The sequence below is a fragment of the Vespula vulgaris genome, chromosome 17 (assembly GCF_905475345.1).
Source record: "Vespula vulgaris chromosome 17, iyVesVulg1.1, whole genome shotgun sequence".
NCBI classification, from domain to species: Eukaryota; Metazoa; Arthropoda; class Insecta; order Hymenoptera; family Vespidae; genus Vespula; species Vespula vulgaris.
This window is the reverse complement of record NC_066602.1, coordinates 152,657-174,897: the sequence shown is the minus strand read 5'-3', so window position 1 is coordinate 174,897 and position 22,241 is coordinate 152,657. Positions and strand designations below refer to the sequence as shown.

Below are 22,241 nucleotides of genomic sequence, written 5' to 3'. Positions count from 1 at the left end.
TAACATAAAGTAATACGTCACTGTTATGAACTCTATCGAAAAACTGAAAAGTTTTAAGGACGAAATGAAAAAAAGAGAAAAAAAAATATTGTAAAAGACACTTTTGGACGACTTTTGACAGATGGAAATTAAAAATGTTGGAAATGAATGGAAATTGAGATGTGTATAATCACGAGATACTTTTATTAGGAGAAAATGTCACCAACAAAATTAATTTCTCTTCATTTAATATTAATCCTTGGTAGAGAGCAATTAGTAAAACGAAGTAAAAGGGTTTTTTACGATATGCAGTCACGCAATGTGAATTATTTCATATGCTAATACAAAGGAAAAAATAAAAGTACCACGAATTAAGAGGGATTGGTCAACAAATTTGTTTTCCCCCACTCATACCCTCTCTGGACCCATTCGGCTCTTTCGACCGCAAATTAGAAAGTTTTGATTGAGTAGCGTAAAGCGTATTCCAATGAAATACGAAAAAGAAAAAAATAATATTATGAAAAAAAAAGAAAATAAACAGAACGAATGATTTTCTCTGAATCCGTATTCTTTCCTATTGCGTAATGAAGAAAGAGAGCCTATTGACTTAAATAATTGAAAGTGAATAAAAGGTAATATTACGAAACAAATTTTCAAGCAATATTCCTTGCTCGAGATTAGTACTTATTGATAAATATTTTTAACGATAAAAACAGGAAGAATATTAATATTCAAAATTTCTTTATCGATTATCAATGTTTCTTTAGTTAATTTCTAATTGTAAATTGTCAAGAAAAATAGGGTGAAGAAAGGAGAAAAGAACAAAAGGAAAAGAGGATAGTAATCGAGTGAATAGAGCATATTTGAGAAATTTATTTCCTCCAGATCCCCATGACATTTCGGCTCTTTCTATCGTGTAATACGTGGTATAGATTAACCTACGTAAATTGTATTAACTCTTTACACGGAGGTCCGTTTCGCAAATTAGCTTGATCTTCCAACGTAACGATTTAGGGAAGAATGTCGCTTGTAGAAGTCATTCTTTCAATAATTTTTGAACAATTAATACACAAGTAAGTGCTAAATAATCGCCTGTATACTTCATACGATCCAAAGGAAACGTCCACGCAGTCCAAACGATATAAACAATCTCTTCATTCTCCCTAGTCTTTTGTTTATGTTATCAACATAAGGTGAATATATCAGTAGTCATTAGTAAACAATTTGTTATAAAATTTCAATTCTATATGATGGAAATGAAACTGATTTTTGTGATCAATAGCATCCTAATTATTATTTTGTTGTTTCTAGGAGAAGGTACTTTGTATCGATTAAAAAGGTATAACCAGATTCACCTTTGATGACTATTCTTTTCAAGCGAACAATTGAACGTCTGTTCTAATTTTTAACTAATCCACGAATTTTAAATTATTTCAGAGATATAAGAGATGAAGCGGAGGCGAAAGCAGTTCCAATAGTGCAGAAGTATTGCAAAGGAGCAGAATTAACCGATATCTGAATTCTAATTAATTCCAAAGAAGATACACGGATTTCAACAATGCTGAACATGACAATTAAACATTCGACATCCGAATTAAAACAAATTTACATTGGCACTTCCTGTTGTTCCATACAAACAGACGATAGGTCCTACGTGGATAATACAAATGTCCAACCATCGACCAGATTAGGAAATAAAAACGTTTTCCTCTTTTCTAGTCTCATATTTAAATGGTAAATCGATCAGTGCTGTGTTTATAGAACGGTAAGATATGTTAGAGATAAGATATAAATTATTTATTCTAAAGTGTAATATGAAATATAATATCTGTATCATAGTTATATTACATAATAGTTTATTGAATTTTTACCTAGATTTTATGATGGCGACGGGAGTATTTCTATTGATAAGTGGGACATTAGATCTCTTAACTCTAGCTATCCTGAAGCTACTCCATTAGTGCATATAAATCAAGAAACATATATTTTTCGTATATTTTTCAACTAGCCTAATGAAGAATATTAGATATGGGAGGCAAGATACTCAATGAAGCAGAACAGGTGTGCAATAACATATGAATAGAAATTTCAATGTTGTTTCAAAGAATTTTGCGTTACATATCGTTTGTCATTTAATGTATCAGATCGTAAAAGCGGCGGTAGAAGCTGATGCTTCTCACGAATTTATTACAAATCTTCCAAGTGAAATGAAATCCAAGTTGGCGAGAGAGGCACCTAATTATCTGGTGTATGGAAACAAGTTGTTGCTATTGCTAGGGCGTTACTATAGCAACCATCGACTTTAATATTGGATTTTAATAAACGAGGTATGAAGAAATCAGATATTGTCACATATCTTACCCAATTTCTATATATGTATATATATACCCTTCTAAAAAACGTCGGTTAAAAATGTTATTATATGCAAAAATATTTTTTTTCCGAATTCTTATACAATAAAGATTATATCATGCGTGAATTGATCAGTATGAGAACTATTTAATAATGCTTTAACATTTTCAGATTTTTGTAGCAATTCATCGGCGGTAATGACGCACAAAATAATCGCTCGAATTTAAAAAAAGGTAAGAAATTATTCTTCATTTATTTCTCTCATCAATTCAAGTATTTCTTCATTTATTTTCCTCTCATCAAACCAAGCAGATAATTGGAGGATACGATTAGTTGTATAATTCAATTGCCTGTTTAGATTCATCATTCGATAACACGGTTTCATATCTTGCAGAGCAATGGACTATTTTCTCAGGAATCAATTGATTTGAAACATAATGTACGAAATATTAGATAACTGTAAGTATAATGGGACTATTGTTTTGCATTCTTCAATAGGGAATACATTTCTAGGAAAATGTACTCGTTCATGTGGAAGAGTTAAGTCAGGCGTGGTACATCGATCTGCAAAAGACAATCAGATAATTAAATAATACAGCCAAATAGATAATTGAATAATACCGCTAATCGTATTATCGAATTGTCTGCTTGGTCTAATGAGACGAAAACCAATGAATAAATACCCTCCTTGTTTTCTGAATAAGAGAGGAGATTTACGGGGTTTTAGCAGGTGCATTGATTGCCGCTCATTTAACTGGCATACGTAAGCGCCCACGTGCATGAAAAGAGATAATAATAAATCGTTTAATATGATGGTGCTTAACAATAGATATGACAGTAGGTGTTATGTACGTGCAGATCCTGAAATCTCGATCAATACGCGTTAACAAGAGAATTTGCTCTACCCAGCAAATTAATTGCTTTAAATTTCTATATAACTGAAGAACGTATATTAAATATTATGAATATTTTTGAAGGACACATAGTGAATATTTTGACAAACAATTTAGAACAACATCGAACTCAACATTTCTTCTGTTTTCAATTATATTGAATGATTATTTAAATTGACAGGCTGATCTAAACGTGGACTTAATATTTCACGTATATTTTCATGTATTTGACAATATAATATGAATTTTTTGCTCGTCTCGGCAGCTTTAATCCTTTTACGAGATAAACATCCTTGTTCCATTTCGTTTCTTTATTGATCAAGGTCCCGCATGCACCATCGGGCATCCCTTCGACAAACCTTTTCGCACTAAATCGATTATATCCTCTAGCTAAAGCCCACTTCGATTCTTTGGGAAAGGTTTATTCCGTCTCTTCGTATGATCAATCGAATGAAGCATTCTAAAACAGCGCCGTATTAATCTCGTCAATGTTCGTAGGTAGTGCCATTATAAATTTTGTCTTCTTCTTCTTCCTGCTTTATTTCAGTCACATAATGCCTTGCCTTTAAATCTATCACGTTGGTTTATAGTACCTCCAGGAAGCACTAAAAAGTTTCGCAAGAGTTTGACGATCTTAGGTAGCACAATACCGTCGATCGATATGTGATTCAATGTGTGCTTTCCATGCATGAAATATGTCTATATCGTATTTTTCTTTCCTTCGTATTTTTAAATTGGAAGTATTATTTAAAGCGTTATCATCGCCGATGAACTCTAACAAAAAACTAAATATGTTAAAGCACAATTAGTTACTTCTCATACTGATCAATTTGTCTATAATATAAGTTTTATTAAAACAAAAAGAAATTGGGAAAAAAGTATTTTTTGCATGAATAACATTTTTATCCGCGGTTTTTTCTGAAGGGAATCAGAAATGTGTATATTAACGTGCACAAGATATTTTTATTATAAGAGAATATCAATAATAAAATTAATTTCTTCTTTTTCAATATTTATCCTTGCTAGGGAGCGATCAATGAAAATGAAGCAGAAGCGTTTATTTCGATATGCATTTGTGTAATATGAATTTATTTATATGGTAGTTAAAAAGGGACGGTAATAACATGTCGAATTAAAAGAGATTGAGAAATTCATTTCCTCTCAACCCACATCTTTTTCGGTCGCGTAATAGGAAATTTTAATTGCTTCGCGTAAAGCGCATTGAAATAAAATACGTCAAAGGGAAGATGGTATAACGAAAAAAAAAAAAAAAACATGAATATGGCGAAAGATTTTCTTTGAATCCATATTTTTTAATATTGAGTAAGAAAAGAAAAGAAATAATATTTTTACAAGATAAAAAAAACTGAGGATTTAATTCTTATTGATTGGTATTTTTAAGAATACAAATAAGAGAAAAGATAATTGTCAATCGTCAGCATTTTTTAGTTAATTTTCAATCGAAAACTGTAAAGAAAAGATGGAAGAAAGAGAAAATGAAAGAAAAATAATTGGTCGAATTAAAACGGTTTGGTCGAGAAATTCATTTCCCTCTAACTCATACTCTTTTTAGCCTTTTCGATTTGTTCGTCCGCGTAATAGGAAGTTTTGAGTGAGCTTCGTATAGCGTATTGAAAAAAAATATGTAAAAGAGAAAAAGATGATATTACGAACAAAAAATAAATATGACGAAAGATTTTCTCTAAATCTATATTTTTTACTATTAGCAGAAGCGTTTATTTCGACATGTATTTATGCAATATGTATTTATTCATATGGTAGTTAAAAAGGGACGGTAATAACATGTTGAATTAAAAGAGATTGAGAAATTCATTTCCTCTCAACCCACATCTTTGTCGGTCGCGTAATAGGAAATTTTAATTGCTTCGCGTAAAGCGCATTGAAATAAAATACGTAAAAGGGAAGATAGTGTAATGAAAAAAAAAAAAAAACATGAATATGGCGAAAGATTTTCTCTGAATCCATAATTTTTAATATTGAGTAAGGAAAGAAAAGAAATAATATTTTTAGGACATAAAAACAACTGAGGATTTAATTCTTATTGAGTCATTTTTAAGCATACAAATTAGAACAAAATTATCAATCGTCAATATTCTTTAGTTAATTTCAAATAGTCAACTGCAAAGAAAAGAAGAAACAAAAAGAAAAATAAAAAAGGAAAATAATATGTCGAATTAAAAGAGATTGTTAGAAAAGTTTATTTCCTCTTAATTAATTTCATTTTCGAACTTTCCGTCCGAGAAAGCAATCAATAAGTAAAACCCTGTTTACTCGGCGCCCTCTCGGACGTTAGCTATCATTAAATCCATGGCAGTTTGTTGCGCAAACGCAATCTTACGATTGACCACACTATATATTATAACTTTGAAACCAACTAATGTGTTAAAATGATATTTGATTTACATAAATTTGTAGACGTTCAGGAACATATATTTTTGCAAAGAAATCAAAATTTTGTCCCTTATAATTTTCTATGATATCTATGATAAATGTTGAAGCAATTCTCTTCTAACATTTTCATCCCTCTGATTCTATATGAGATCTATACGTTTTCTTGTTGGATGACATCACTATCACTGCTATCGTTTTCTTCCCGATTTTTTCTAATGCGTCTGCATAAATGTCTATCTGGAATTCTTCTTCAGTACTATATATGTCATGAAACTCACTCGTTTTTGGAAATTTTGCTATTTTCCTAACAAAAAAAAAATGAATAAATGAATGGGTTGGGGAAATCTCTTTCCATCTCTAATTGAATATTACGAAACCACGAAACGATATATACCAAAAGAATATTACTTTTCTAATTTTTTGACTTATTAGTCCAGGGATCTATCTATGCTACTCGATGTTTCAATAGGAAATGAGTTCAGCTTTGAAAATCTCTTAATCCCAGTTTTATCAATACCTGTTTACTTCAACAAATATCAGCGTATTAAACGAGGGCTACTCGCATACCATTGCAAACAAGTCCATCTTATCACTTTCTTTAAGCGGTTTAGAGACGCGCTAAGATCGTTCAGAACACATTTCTTTTCCGTAAAACTGACTGATATTCATTTCATGTATCTTGGTAATTAGACCATTTCTTGATTTGCTTTCTTTTGCCATTTCAATAGAAAAATCCAGAGAAACATGCATGTCTTAAAAAATTGCGATGCAATCACTCGATCTTCTCAAATAACTCACAAACTCTGTAGTTCTTTTGAAGGGGAAATACGTGAAAGAGAAAAAGATAATATTGGCAAACGAAGAAATATGAAGAAAGATTTTCTTTGAGTACATGTTTTTTATTATTTTTTGGAATACACATTTTCATTATATAATATTATTGTAAAATAACGGAAATGAATTCTTCGATAACTTAGGCAATATGTATTTGTTTACAAGAAAAGAAGTTTTGTTTACTCCAAAGAATTTGGAAAAAATGTTTGCAAGGGATATTGAAGTAGATATAACTTCCCACGAAAAAATTTTTTTACGACAGAAGATTCTACAATAAGAATTACGTAATACGAAAATTATAATATCATTAATATCTGATAATATTAGAACACTATTTTTAAGCATAACTTGAAACAAGAAAAGAAGAAACATTACAAATTTCGTATACGAATTAACGAATAATTTCATAGCAATCAATTCAATATGACGTTAATAATTACAATAATTATTATTATTGGAATTATCATTATAATAACAATTAATAATAATTAATTATATTATACGTAATTACAGTTTTACGTGATTATTACAATTAAAAACGAGATGAATAATTGTTAATTTCATTAGAAGATTTTCAGATTTATGAGATAATTTCTTGTATACATAGTGGAAATAAAAATATAAGTACATAAATAGGAGAAATTATTCACCGTTCTAGCTAGAGATCTAAAATCTACGAAGCTGGGTTCTCTAATGGGAGGACTCGAATAATTTCGGGATGGGAAGTCATTCCTTCGATGGTTTTTGAACCAGTAATATATGCAAGTTAGTGCCATACGAGAAATAATCTCTAGCCGTAGACTTCATACATCCCAAAGAATATCTTTACAAATAATACAAACGACGAAAATAATTTCATCATTTACAGTAGTCATTCGTTTATTCCATCAATATTTTTAAAATTTAGCAGTACTCATTACTATAAGATTTATTGTAAAATTTCATTTCTATATTTAGGAATTGAAAATGATTTTCTTGATTTATATCATTTTAATTATTATTTTGTTGTGTATCGAAAAAGTTGCTGTAGCATTTAAATGGCATTACCTGATTTATTTTCAGTAATTATACAATTGAAATAAACGAATGACTTAGTTAACTCTTAACCAGTCTACGAATATTGAGTAATATACGAATTTTACATACATTAATGTAGAGATACATGACACGAATTTAAGGTGGAAGCAATTCCAATACCTGAAAATGACAGCAAAGAAGCTGAATTAACCGATATCTTAAATATAATACTTCCAGGGAAAATACGGGTTTTCGCGTACGCTTGGCGTGATAATTAAATATTCGACGATCCAAGTGGAACATATTTAAATTTGTTCTTTCGTTGATCCTCATCCAGTAATGCGTCCTACAAAGAGAGTATAAATGTACGACTATCAAACAAATATAATCCGGAAAACGTTTTTCTTTTTAGTCTTACATTTAATGCTAATCTCATATTGCTGTGTATTATGATATGTATTATGGGTTTGAGGTATTATTTAAGGAGTATATACCAAAGTATATTTAAGGAGTATATACCAATACGTATTTGAATTTATAAAAAATGTTCGTTCTTTACTAATTCCATATATCACGATGAATTTAAATTCACAAAAAATTTACTTTAATGTATATTTTCTTTGAAGAAATTAATTTCGATGAGAAAATTAACTACTTTTATTTCTGTTTAAAGTTCTTTGACATATATTTACTGAGCAAAATTATAATCCAATTTAATTTCCAGAAATGAATCAAACATGTAAAATTGTGATTATTCATTACCAAACCTACCACTATGGTAAAGTTATATTGCAATACATTGATATCGGAAGATTGAAGAGTACTTCATCTCTCAGCAATAAGTAACGGTGCAGTCTCTTTCAATAGATTTTCCAACCACTTCTCGAACCACTCTTCCGACAATCCAATGTGCTATATTATAAAAAAAAGGAAATTAATATTAAAAATTTGATAAGATACGTGATAAGTTAGTTATATTAGATCTCTTCGTACCTCATTTATTAAAATCCAATGTAAAAGTCGATGGTTGCTATAGTAATGCCGTAGCAATAGCAACATTTCGTTTCCATACTCCGGATCATTAGGTGCCACTCTGGCCAACTTAGGTTTCATAATATTTGAAAGATTCGTAATAAATTCACTTCACAATTGTAATATTTTCGTTGATTTCATAAAATCTATATAAAAATTCAATAAAGTATTATAAAATATAGCTATGATACAGATTTTATACTCCACATTACAATTTAGAATAAAAAATTTATACCTTGTCTCCAAAATATCTTACCATTCCATAAATACAGCATTCATTGATTTACCGTTTAAATATAAGACTAAAAAGGAGAATGTTTTCATACCTTGATCTGATTGATGGTCTGACGTTTGTATTATCCATGTAGGACTTGTTATCAGATGTACAGAAGAACAGGAAGACCAGGTAAATATGTTTCTCTTTGGATGTCTCATATTTAACTATCAAGTTGAGCGTAGTTAAAATTCTTGTATCTTCTTTGGAAGTAATTATAATCCAGATATCGGTTAATTCAGGTCCTTCTGAATACTTCCTAGGTATTGGAACTGCTTTCCCTTTTATTTAGTTTTGTATATCTCTAAAATAAGCAAAAATTCGTAGATTAGTTAAGACTTACAAGAGATATTCAATTGTTCATCTAAATTGTGTAGTTATCAAGGTTAAATCCGGTTATGCCCTTTTAATTGATATAAAGTACCGTTTGTTAGAAGCAACAAATACTTATAAAGATGATATTGATCTGGAAAATCGGTTTCATTTACATAGTATCTAACTGAAATTTTATAATACATAATATACTGATGACTACTGAAAATTTACCCTATATTGATAACATGAACAAAAGACTAGTGTAAGTATGAAGAAATTATTTTCACCGTTTGAACTATTTGTAAAACTACCCTTTGAGACATATAATGCATACAGGTAGGGAATATTTATTGTATCACACCCGCTCGCATATTACTAGTCATACAACTATGGAAGGAATAACTTACAGTTTTATTGCCATTCTTTGACAGGTGGAATTCATTCCCCGTATGTCGCATTGGGAGGTTAACATAGGGCCACAGGGCGCCCTCTGCAAAGGGTGTTTACGTTTCACGTAGAATAATCAATATTTCCTATTACACCATAGAAAGTTCCGAAAAGTTCGTAAGATGCGAGGAAATACAATTCTCTATTGATCTCTATTATTCGGATGTATCATCATCCTTTTTCTTCTATGCTCTTCTTTCGCTTCTTCTCTTTCCCTACTACTGTTTACAAATTGAAACTAGAAATCTATTAAAGATTTTAAAAAATTGGCAAATAATTTTCTTCCCGTTCTTGTCGTTAAAAATATATATCAATAAGAATTAATTTCGAGCAAAGAATATTGTTTGACATTTTCTTTTCGTAATATTACATTCTATTCTTTTTCTATTATTTAAGATAACAAGAATCTCTCTTTCTTTATTACCCAGTAGCAAAGATATGGATGCAGAGAAAATCATTCGTCATATTTATTTTTCTTTTTTCGTAATATCATCTGCTCCTTTAAGTATTTCGTACTTCCACTTCATGTTTTACGCATTTGAATACGATTTATTCAAATAAATCCAAATTTCCCATTACGCCATCGAACGAGCCGAAAAGGATATGAGTGAGAGGAAACGAATTTCTCGACAAAACCTGTTTAATTCGATATATTAGATTTGCCCCTTTTTCACTACCGTATGAAATAATCCATATTGCACAAATACATATTAAAATAAATGCTTCTTCTTCATTTTTATTGATCGCTCCCTCCCAAGGGTTAATACTGAATGGAAAGAAATTAATTTATTTCTTGATATACTCTAGTAATAAAAATATCTTGTGAACGTTATTATACACATTTTTAATTTATCAAACGTCGACGAGAAATGTCTATGCAATAAAAAATTTCTTTTCCGATATTTTGATGCCATAATAAAAATTGCATAATAGGCGATAGACGATCGTTATGAGAAGAATCCAATTGTTCTTTAAAATTTTCAGTTATTGTTACAGTTTATCGGCAGCGACATGATGGTTTATATTAGGACGAATTCAAGAAAAGGAAAAGGAAATATACATCCATATATCTCATGTGTGGAGAACAAATATCGAATTACATGTCATCGGTCGCATATATTGTATCTAACATAATCAACGACCTACAAAACTTTCTTAATGCTTCGTGGGGATCTATAAATCAATATCCTGCATCAAAAAGCAAGAAATTTCGCTTTTAAACGTCCTTCTTTTCTTTAAATGATCCGTAATAACATATTACATATCGTGTTCATTATGTGATGAAGAATACCCAGAAAGAGGAAGAAGAAAACAAAATTTATAATGGCGATGACGACGGACCTTGGCGAGTCTTAAATTGCTCCGTTTTACAAAACTACATTCGAGTGGCGGTACGAGGAGATGGACTGTATCTCATTGAAAGGATCCAAAGATAAGCGGCTTTAGGAAGAGGATATAATCGAGTGTGTCGAGATAGATTTATCGAAGGGCTGTTCGATGTTGCAAACGGAATCTGTCATCAAAGTGAAATTGAAATGGTACTCAGACAGGTTTATCTTCGAAAATGATTAAATCTGCATGTACGATCGAAGGATTCACCATTCTCCGCGATGACAGTGTTAGCCAGGGAACACTTTTAAATTCTGCGTCGAATATACAGTCTACGTTTACGTCACCACGTCATCGTTATACTAGTTTAAACAATTATTTAAACTATCCATTAAACTAATTATTAAACTGATTATCACAGTCAGGTTAAATAATTGTTTTATTTAATTAAAAAAGGAGGAAACGTTTAGTTCAATGTTCCAAATTGGTTATCGTAATATTCGCGACACGAATCTAAAAAATATTCATAATATTTAATGTACATCTTCAGTAATATGGAGATTTGGACCAATTAATATGCTGGTTAGCTCGAATTCTCTTGTAACGATCGATCCGAGGTACAATGATCTGCGGATGCGTAATACGTTCCTCTAGAATTATCGTCATGTCCTTTTATATTGAACGTATTATTCTCATTCCTCCTCATCTGTTTGTACAGCTTTGCGCGTGCGTAAGTTTATTCAAGTTATCGGGATGACTCTGCCCTTCTAAGGGCGCGTGCGCATATAACACCTCTCGTATCTCGAAAATAGGACAGGTGTTTTTTCATGTGTTTTTGCTCTTATCGATCCAAGCAAACATTTGGTAAATAAGATTACCTGTATAATTTAGTTATCTATGCAAAATTATCCTGTATAATTATATATCGATGCAAAATTTTATTGTCCTGTTAGTTCTTTTACAGAGCTATGTACCGCGTCACTGATTTAGTTCTTAGATAGGAAAGGCTACATTTTCCTAAAAATTTACATCCGATTGGAGCATTTAAAAAATTATCAAATTATACATCCAGCTATACAGTATTCCGTATGCTGTGTTCTTTATTGATTAATTTCAAGCAAAATATTATATTTCTAGTAACAGATATTGTTGCACTCACATATAGAGGAAAATAAAAACGAATCGTATAATACGAAGATGGATAACGATACGTAGGAAAATTCGTAATACGTACATCCATTTTCATTAAATCCCTATCAGAACGTGCTGACAAGAGATTTCGCGATATGAAGCAAATAATTAGTTGAAATTTCGTTACTTTCAAACGTAAATTAAATATTATGAATAATTTTCAGGTACACAATGCGAATATTATGACATACAATTTTGAAAATGAATTCAACATTTCTTCTATTTTTTATTTGATTGAATGATTACTTAATTTAATTTGATGAAATCAGGATGACAAGGTGACGTAAACGTGGAATTAACATTTCTCGTGCGATTGCAAAGTATTCATTGTTATATGGAAGATCGGTAAACCCTTTGGTCGTCCTTAAAGATTTAATCATTTTGAAAGTTAAACCTACATTAGTTTCATTTCGACTTCTACCGAGCCCATTCTTCAATTCATTATTAAATCCTCCATTATCATCACTTCCTTTCTATCCTTCATACTTATTACTGTTATTTTCATATTATTGTTATTATTCCCGATAGTTCTCGATGATCCATTCAACATCGTTCTTACGATATACCGTGTTAAAAATTATCGAATTCAAGTCGTGATTTGCAAAATCATTGATAGGTCGGAGACCAACGTCGTTTCGATTAGAATTAAATTTGTTTGTGGAATGATCATCGTCGGGATAATATCTATCGTCGAATGAATCGTAAACGATTATGGATTCATAATCTTTAGCCTTACCTTGTTCTTCTTCATCTTCCGTATCTCTTCCTTCTTCCACTTCTTCTTCAACATCGATTAACAGATCTTTCCTTTCCTTATAGTTCCTAATCTCACTCGCTTATATTCTAATACATATTAAGATACATATATAATTTTTAATACTAAATGCAATCAAAATTAACATTATTTCGATATCCAAGAACACGGTCAACGAAATTATTTGATCCCTATTTTTCTTTCTCGACTGCGTTGAATCCTTTCGAGAGTGAAAAAAGATGGACTCGAAAAAGATTCTGCGATGAAGTCTATTCTACGAAGGAATATTCTCTCATTAAAGCAAAAATTCTACTTTGATCCACGATCAGCTTACACCGACAGACGTCCCTTTGACCGACCTTTCCGTACGCAATCGATAATATCGTATTACCGAACCAGCCTAAGCTTGAACCCTTTGAAGGGATATATTCCCTAGCCTCGTACCACCATTGGAAGGTAACTGAATAAAACAGTACTATATCGATCTCGAGAAGATAGGTCGTTATGACCATTATATCTTTTGTCTTCTTATTTCTCTTTCCGGATAATATCGATCACCCGACGAACACGGTATAGAACAAGGTATTACGGTTATGTAGAGACAAGGAAGATGTTTCAAAAGGAAATGCCTTTGAAATAATTCCAGCACGTTGTTTTATAGTATTCCATAGAAGCACCAGAAAATTTTTGAAAGACGTTAATTTTAGATAATACAATATCCCCGACTGATAACTTGTAATTTAATGTGTGCACTCCATGCTTAAGATATATGGATATATTTTCCCTTGTCCTTTGTTTAGTTCCTCCTATAACATAAAGAATCATGTCCCTGCCGATGAACAGGAACAAAGAACTGGACATTATAAAGAACAATGGGATACTTCTCTTGCTGATCACCTATTATGTAATTTTTGTTATAGCAACAAGAAATCGCCAAAAGAGTATTGTTTGCCTAAACAACATTTTTCGTCGACGTTTGGCAGATGGGATTAAAAACGGGTATACTAAAGTTCACGAGATATTTTTATTATGAGAAAGTGTCAACAACAAAATTAATTACTTTTTATTTAATATTAATCCTTGGTAGGGAGAGATCAATAAAACAAAGCAGCAGCGTTGTTTTGATATGCAGTCACGCAATGTGGATTATTTCATGCAGTAGTTGACAGGAAGAAATAATAGTAGGTCGAATTCAAAGGGATTGGTCAATATATGCCTACCCCCCACTTATATCCTTTCACGGAATGTTCGGGTCTGCCTGCGGAATAGGAAGTTTTGAATGGCTTGCGTGAACCGAATTCAAATGAAATAGGCACAAAGAAAAAAAAGAAAATAAACATAACGAATGATTTTCTCTCAATCCATATCCTTTCCTACTGTGTAATAAGGAAAGAGAGATGTCTGTTAACTTAAATAATAGAAAGAGAATAGAAGGTAATATTACGAAACCAATTTTCAAGCAAAATTTCTTGCTGGAAGATAGCACTTGTTGATAAATAATTTAACAATAAAAAGAGGAAAAATATTAATGTCCAATTATCAAAATTTCTTTAGTTAATTTCTAATTGTAAGTTGTCAAGAAAAAAAGGGCGAAAAGAGGAGAAAAGAAGGAAAGGAAAAGAGGAAACTAGTCCAATGAATACCCCACAATTGAGAAATTTATTTTCTTCCGTTCCCCATGACATTTCGTCTCTTTATATTGTGTAATACGTGGTATAGATTAACCTTTGTAGATTGTCTTAGCTCTTTGAACCGTGCTTCGTTTCGGAAAGGAGGTAGGTCTTCCAATGTGAGGATTTGGGAAAAATTGTCGCCTGTAGAAGTCATTTTTTTCAACTATTTTTAAAGACGTAATACACAAGAACTAAATAATCGCATGTATACTTCATACGTCCCAAAGGAATCTTCCAAGCAGTCCAAACGTTACAAACAATTCTTCCTCTCGCCAGTCTTTTGTTTATGTTATCCACGTGAGGTAAATTTATCAGTAGTCATTAGTATATAAATTATTATAAAATTTCAATTCTGTATTATGAAAATGAAACTGATTTTCGTGATCAATTATTCTTGATCCTAATTATTACTTTGTTGCTTCTACGAGAAATTACTTTATATCGCTTAGAAGGGCGTAACCTGATTTACCTTCGTTGACTGTAGAATTTAACGGAACAATTGAACGTCTATACTAAGAATTACCTAATCTACGAATTTTTAATTATTTCAGAGCTAGAAAAGATGAAACGGAGTTGAAAGCAGTTCCAATATTCTAGAAGTATCGAGAAAGAGCAGAATTAGGAATTAGGGATCCATATCTGAGTTCTAATTATTTGCAAAGAAGATAAGTATTTCAATAGCAATTAACGTGATAATTATATATTCGACGTCCGAAATGAAACATATTTACATTGGCACTTCCTGTTCTTCTTACATCAGACGATACGTTCTACATGGATAGCACAAATCTCCGACCATCAACCAAATAAGGATGTGAAAACGTTTTCCTTTTTAGTCTTATATCTTGAGCAGTAAATCAATGAATGCTGTGTTTATGGAATGGTAACATATTTTAGCGGTAAGATATAAATTTTTTATTCTCAAATGTAATATGGAATGTAAAATCCGTATCATAGGTATATTTTATAATAATTTATTGAATATTTACACAGATTTTATGATGGCGACGAGAGTATTTCTGTTGGTAAGTGGGACATTAGGTCTCTTAACTCTAGCTATCATGAAGGTACTCCTTTACTGGATATAAATCAAGACCAGATATAATTTTCAACTAGTATAGTGAAGAATACTATATATATGGAAGGCAAGATATTATATGAAGCAAAGGAGTTTAATAATGATATATGAATAAAGATTACAATATTTTTTCAAGGAATTTTACGTTACATATCGTTCGTCACTTAATGTATCAGATTGTATACGCGACGGAAGAAGCCGATGATGCTCACGAATTTGTTACAAATCTTCCAAGTGATATGATACTTTAAGTTGGTGAGAGAGGCACTTAATTATCCGGTGTATGGAAACAACCTGTTGCTACTGCTTGGGCTTTACTGTAGCACTTATTTTAACATTGGATTTTAATAAACAAGGTATGAAGAAATCAGATATAAGTATCTTGTCACGAATCTTATTCAATCTTCCATACGAATTTCAACTTTTATAATATAGAATTGGATTGTGAAAACAGAAGAGTAGTTCAAGAAACAAAAGAATGAACATTGTTAGGGACTGCTCATAGATTAAATGCTCTGAAATCTTCCGATGTTGATGTTCTGCAACGTGATGTTGCTATAAAGGTTGGTAAGATAATGAATAATCACTTTTTCGTATGCTTGTTTGATATATTGATCATTTGTTGGAAACTAGATCAGATTATAATTTCGCTAAATAGATATATGTCCGTCGAAGAACTTTAAATGGAAACAAAAGGACCGATTTTTTTTTTAGAAATTAATTTCTTCAAAGAAAAGGTACTTCAAAGTACATTTTTTGTGAATTTGAATTCATCGTAATATATCGAAGTAGTAAAGAACATGTTTTTATAAAGTAAAGTACATAGCAATATATACTCCTTAAATAAGGATTATATGGAAGATCATTTCGGTTAACTGTAAGACTACATTTGTCTACAAATGCTACATCTGCTTAATGTGTAGCTCATCTTCATAATGTATATCATAATACACAGCTGTATGCGATTAATATTGAATTTTTATTACTGCATTATTGCGCAATGATTAAAGATAAGAATTTAGAGAAATTCTTTCCTCATTATTATTTTATTTTCCTACCATAAATTTTTTTCTTTTACGTATTTCATTCGAAGGTCGGTCAACATTTCCTATTACTTATTGGAAAGATCCGAAGAGGCCGAAAAGGATATGAGTTCGGGAAAAACGAATTTCTCGATCAATCCCTTTTAATGCGATGAGTTATTATTTTTTCGTTACTACCTTTTGAAATAACTCATATGAAATGATCCACATTGCGTAACAACATATTGCAACAAACGCTTCTCCCTCGTATTTATCGATTACTCTGTACCAAATATTAATATTGAATGAGGAGGAACTAATTTTTTTCTTGATAATTTCGCATAATACATATATCTTATGCGCGTTAATATACACATTACTGATTCGCTTCTAAGAAACGTTGGTTAATAGGGTTGTTCGTGCAAAAAATACTTTTGTTTCCGATTTCTTCTTGTTACAATAAAGATTATATCATGCGCAAATTGACCAGTATGAGTATCTAATTGCGGTTTAACATTTTCAGTGTTTTGTAGTAATCCATCGGCGGTGGTGACGCTCTAAATTGTAGCTCGAATTTAAAAAATGAACAGAAAGAAATGACGACGAAGTTTGGGAAGACCAATGTGGCGCTGTTTTATAAAGCTTGGAAGGGTGGTACGAGGAAATGTTATTTATTTTCATCAAAGGATTCAAACGTGAGTTATAGGATATATGCGATTGTGCTCAAAAAAGTTCGTCGAATGGCCGCCCGACGTTCCACGTTGGCACGGGTCAAAGGGGAATTGAAGTGAATCTGAGGGAGACTTATCATACCTATTAATTTCCCGTAAAGGGACGATCAAAAGATAAACCGTTTTTGTAAGTGATAACGTTAGTAGGGGAGTACTTTTAAATTATTCGTGAAATAGAAAGATTTAAATCAATTAAATGAAGTAACCATTCGATACAATTAGAAAAGAAGTCTTGTATTCTACATTTCAAATTGTTTGTCATAATATGCACGACACGTACTTAAAAAATATTTGTAATATTTAATGCGCGTTTTACATAAATATTGAAATTTGGAGGAAGTAATTGCTGCGTAGCGCGAATCAGCCTGTTGATACATTTAGATAGGGTTTTAATGGAAGTGGATGTACGTAATACGTTCTCCCATACTTACCGTCAAGTGGCTTCGTTTTAAACCTCTCGTTATTATCTCTCTCCATCTGCGGGTGCTCTATTGCGCGCTTACCTCTGCCATTTCAAGTAGGAGGGATTAAGTGCGCGATCCTGTGGACGTGTATACGTACGACTCCTGTCTTATTTCGATAGCAAGGAGACTATTTTTTCATGTCTTCTTCTCATGAAACCAAACAGACCAATGGAGGATATCATTAATTGTATAATTCAGTCGTCTATTTAGATTCATCATTTAATAACTATTAACTTCATCACAAAGTAACACGGATACTTATTTTCCATAGCAATGGACTATTTTCTTAGGAACCCATTGATTTGGAACGTAAAATACGAAATATTGGATAAGTAGAAATATAGCGAGATTATTGTTTTACATTCTCCAATAGGGATTGAATTTTTAGGAAAATGTACTCGTTTATGTGGAAGAATTAAATCAGTCGTGTTACATTGCTTTCTGCTTAATCTCGATCACATAATTAAGACGGGATAGAACACAATACAGCGGATCACGTAAAGACAAGGACGGCGTTTGAAAGGGAAACGCCTTCCTTTCAAATCCAGCACGTTGATTCGTAGTATCGCTAAGAAGCATTAAAAATGTTTTGGAAGCTGTTGATAATTTTAGATAACAGAATACCGCCAATCGACATTATGTATTTCATTGTTCGCGCATAAGATATATAGATGTATATTTCTTTTTGTTCGTATTTTTAAATGCGAGCTATAATATAAAGCGTGAAATCACTATCGAAGAACTGTAACAAAAAACTGAAAATGTCAATGCACAACGCCTTCGATGATAACACGCGACAACTTCGAAAGTTGAATGCTTGTTATTCCATGATAGATGAAGAATCTGTTTTTAACAAAGGTTTCTTCGAAATGTATATCTAACGATCACAATGAAGAAGCAAATACTTCTCATGCCGGTGAATTCACTCATGATATAATTATTAATACGACCAAAAGAAGTATGAAAAGAATTTTTTGCGTGGGAAACACGTTTGTCTGATTTTGACTGACGGAAGTCGAAAATGTGTATAATAACGTTCATAAGATATTTTTATTATGAGGCAGTGTTAACAACAAAAATAATTTCATTTAATTTAATATTAATCATTCGTAGGGAGCGATCGATAAAATGGAAGCAGCAGCCGCTTTTGCAATACGCAGTTATTCGAAATGGATTATATCATATGGCGATTAGAAAGGGACAATAATAATATGTCGAATTGAAAGATGTTCGTCGAGTCCCAATCCATATCCATTGAAGCCTTTTCGATTGGTTCGATCGCGTAATAGGAAATTTTGATCGACTTGTGTAAATCGTGTTCAAATGAAATACATAACAGAGAAAAAGATGATATTACGAAAAAAAAGAATATGACAATTGGTCACTAAATCGATTTTCTTTACTACGGCGTTATAAAAAAGAGAGATGTGTAAAAAAAAATTGAGCGTTAACTTAAGTAACAGAAGAAGAACAGGAAGTAATATTACAAAAAAAAATGATCAAACAACGATTTTTGCTCAAAATTAATTCTTATCGGTACATATTTTTAACGACAAGAACGGGAACAAAATTATTGATCAATTTTTAAAATTCTTTAGCTACCTTCTAATTTTAAATTGTAAAGGACAGAAAGGTAGAGAAAAGAAGGAACGGAAGAGGAACATAGGAGAAAAAGAATAATGATACATCTAATTAATAAAGATCAATAAAGCATTTCATTTCCTCACAGCTTATAACCTTTCGATACAATTAGATTTTCTCGGATCTTTCGACCGTATAATAGTAAAAATTAATCAATCCACATCAAGCTTGAAAACACTTTGCAGAGAGCGCCCTCGTGGTCGCTCGGTTAACCTCCCAAAACGATGTGGAGGGGATGATGACCGCAAGTCACAGAACGGTGACATAGCTTCGTATCATTCCTTCGGTGATCTTCGAAACAGTAATGTGCAAGGGAGTATCGTACGGTAAATAATCTTTATCCGTAGACATCATACATCTCAAGTGGTATCTTTACAAGTAGTTCAAGCGGTGGAAACAATTTCTTCGTTCTCACTAGTCAGTTATTTATGTCATCAATATAAGGTAAATTTATCAGTAGTCATTAGTACATAATTTATTATAAAATTTCAATTATATACTATCGAAACGAAACTGATTTTCCTGTTAAATACCATCTCCATTATTATTTGTTGCTTTTCAGAAAAGGTACTTTATATTATTTAAAAGGCCGCAACCCCATTTATCTTTGATATCTATATAATTTACATGAACAATTGAATATCTATCGTGAGTCGTAACAAATCTACAAGTTTTGATTTATTTTACAGGAATACGAAACGAAATAAAGACGGGTGCCGTTCTCGCAGCCCGGAAGTACTGCAAAGAAACCGAATTGACGGATATGTGACATATGAATATTTCCGAGGAAAATATGCCATTTCAACTACACTGAACGTGTAAATTAAACATCCGACATCCGAAATAAAACTGTTTTAGTTACTTTGTCACCTCCTGTTCTTCCGATGATACATCTTACATGGTTAGTATAAATACCCGACCTTCAACCAGATTAGGATATGAAAAGATATGTTTAAATGGTAAATCAATCAATGCTGCATTTATGGAATAGCAGGATATTTTAGAGACAAGATATAAATTTTTTATTCTAAAATGTAATGTTTAATATAAAATCTGTATCATAAGTATATTTTATAATAATTTATTCGATTTTTACATAGATTTTATGAAGTCGGCGAGGTTGTTATATTGATAATTGAATTCATTTGAAATCTTCCACGTTGACGAGAATCTTCTAAAATTGGCGGGAGAATAATATACATAATTACCTGTTTTATGCAGAAAACGTGACACCATAGGTACGCCATTATTATAACAATCATCGATCTTAATATTGGATTTTAATAAACAAGGTACGAAGAGATCGGATGTACGTAACTTCTCATGTACTTTATCCCAATTTTCTATATGAATTTCATCTCTTATTATATAGCACATTGGATTGTCAGAAGAGTGGTTCGAAAAGTCGTTGGAAAATTTATTCAAAGAAAGTGCACCGTTTCTTGTTACTGAGAGATGATATACTTTTCAATGTCTCCATATCGATGTATTGCAACATAATTTTACCATAGAGGTAAGTTTGATAATCAATATTCACAATTTTACATATTTGATTCATACATTCATTTTTGGAAACTAAATTGGATTATAATTTCGCTTAGTAGGTATATGTCAAAGAACTTTAAACAGAAATGAATGTAGCTAATTTTCTCATCGAAATTTAATTCTTCAAAGAAAATATACATTCAAGTAAATTTTTTGTAAATTTAAATTCATCGTGATATATGGAATTAGTAAGAAACGAACATTTTTTATAAATTCAAATACGTACTGGTATATACTCCTTAAATACGGATTATATGGAAGTTTACTTCGGTTTACCACAATATTACATTTGTATACACATACTACGACGCTTAATATGTACCTCAAATCCATAGTACATGTCAGAATACACAGCAATATGAGCTTAGCATTAAATGTAAGACTAAAAAGGAAAACGTTTTCCGGATTATATTTGTTTGATAGTCGTACATTTATACTCTCTTTGTAGGACGTATTACCGGATGAGGATCAACGAAAAACAAATTTAAATATGTTGCACTTGGATCATCGAATATTTAATTATCACGCCAAGCGTACGCGAAAACCTGTATTTTCCCTGGAAGTATTATATTTCAGATATGGGTCAATTCAGCTTCTTTGCTGTCATTTTCAGGTGTTGGAATTGCTTCCGCCTTTAATTCATGTCGTATCTCTAAAATAATGTATCTAAAATTCGTGTATCCCTCAATATTCGTACAATGGTTAAGACTTAATTAAGTCATTCGTTCATTTCAATTGTATAATTATCGAAAATAAATCAGGGAATGCCATTTAAATGCTACAGGAACTTTTCCGATACACGACAAAATAATAATTAAAATAATATAAATCAAGAAAATCATTTTCCATTCCAAAATATAGAAATGAAATTTTACAATAAATCTTATAGTAATGAGTACTGCTAAATTTTAAAAATATTGATGGAATAAACGAATGACTAGTGTGAATGATGAAATTGTTTGCGTCGTTTGAATTATTTGTAAAGGTATCATTTGAGATGTATGATGTCTATGGATAGGGATTATTTTACGTACGGCTCTCACTTGCATATTACTGTTTCCAAAATCACCGAAGGAATGATGACTCCCCAAATTAAAAGAGTCCTCCCATTAGAGGACCATGCTTCCTAGATTTTATATCTCTAGCTAGAACGGTAAATAATTTCTTCTATTAATTCCAATTATTGTAATTAATAACATTATATTGAATTGATTGCAATAAAGTGATTCGTTAATTCCTATACGAAATTCGTAATGTT

General features: G+C 31.4%; 2 long non-coding RNA genes across 22 annotated transcripts; one reads left to right on the top strand and one right to left on the bottom strand.

Annotated features, from left to right (window-relative positions):
- The first annotated feature begins 475 nt into the window (after positions 1-475).
- LOC127070232 (uncharacterized) lies at positions 476-22,230 on the top strand. 19 transcript variants are annotated; one of them, XR_007784397.1, is made up of 17 exons: positions 886-1,172; positions 1,291-1,318; positions 1,417-1,744; positions 1,855-2,040; positions 2,124-2,306; positions 2,503-2,564; positions 2,690-2,790; positions 15,054-15,401; positions 15,496-15,527; positions 15,717-15,936; positions 16,016-16,143; positions 17,126-17,297; positions 18,911-19,882; positions 20,128-20,339; positions 20,539-20,730; positions 20,811-20,951; positions 21,432-22,230. It is a non-coding gene; the product is annotated as an uncharacterized LOC127070232 (long non-coding RNA). The 19 variants fall into 19 exon arrangements; XR_007784396.1 differs by having other exon boundaries at positions 888-1,172; positions 2,726-2,790; XR_007784404.1 differs by lacking the exon at positions 2,690-2,790 and having other exon boundaries at positions 1,038-1,052; positions 1,147-1,172.
- LOC127070235 (uncharacterized) lies at positions 6,515-13,227 on the bottom strand. 3 transcript variants are annotated; one of them, XR_007784415.1, is made up of 6 exons: positions 12,812-13,227; positions 9,516-9,598; positions 8,846-9,097; positions 8,481-8,665; positions 8,259-8,399; positions 6,515-7,833 (listed from the first exon to the last, which is right to left on the bottom strand). It is a non-coding gene; the product is annotated as an uncharacterized LOC127070235 (long non-coding RNA). The 3 variants fall into 3 exon arrangements; XR_007784416.1 differs by lacking the exon at positions 9,516-9,598 and having other exon boundaries at positions 12,812-13,226; XR_007784417.1 differs by lacking the exons at positions 9,516-9,598; positions 12,812-13,227 and adding an exon at positions 9,396-9,509.
- Positions 22,231-22,241: the final 11 nt, after the last annotated feature.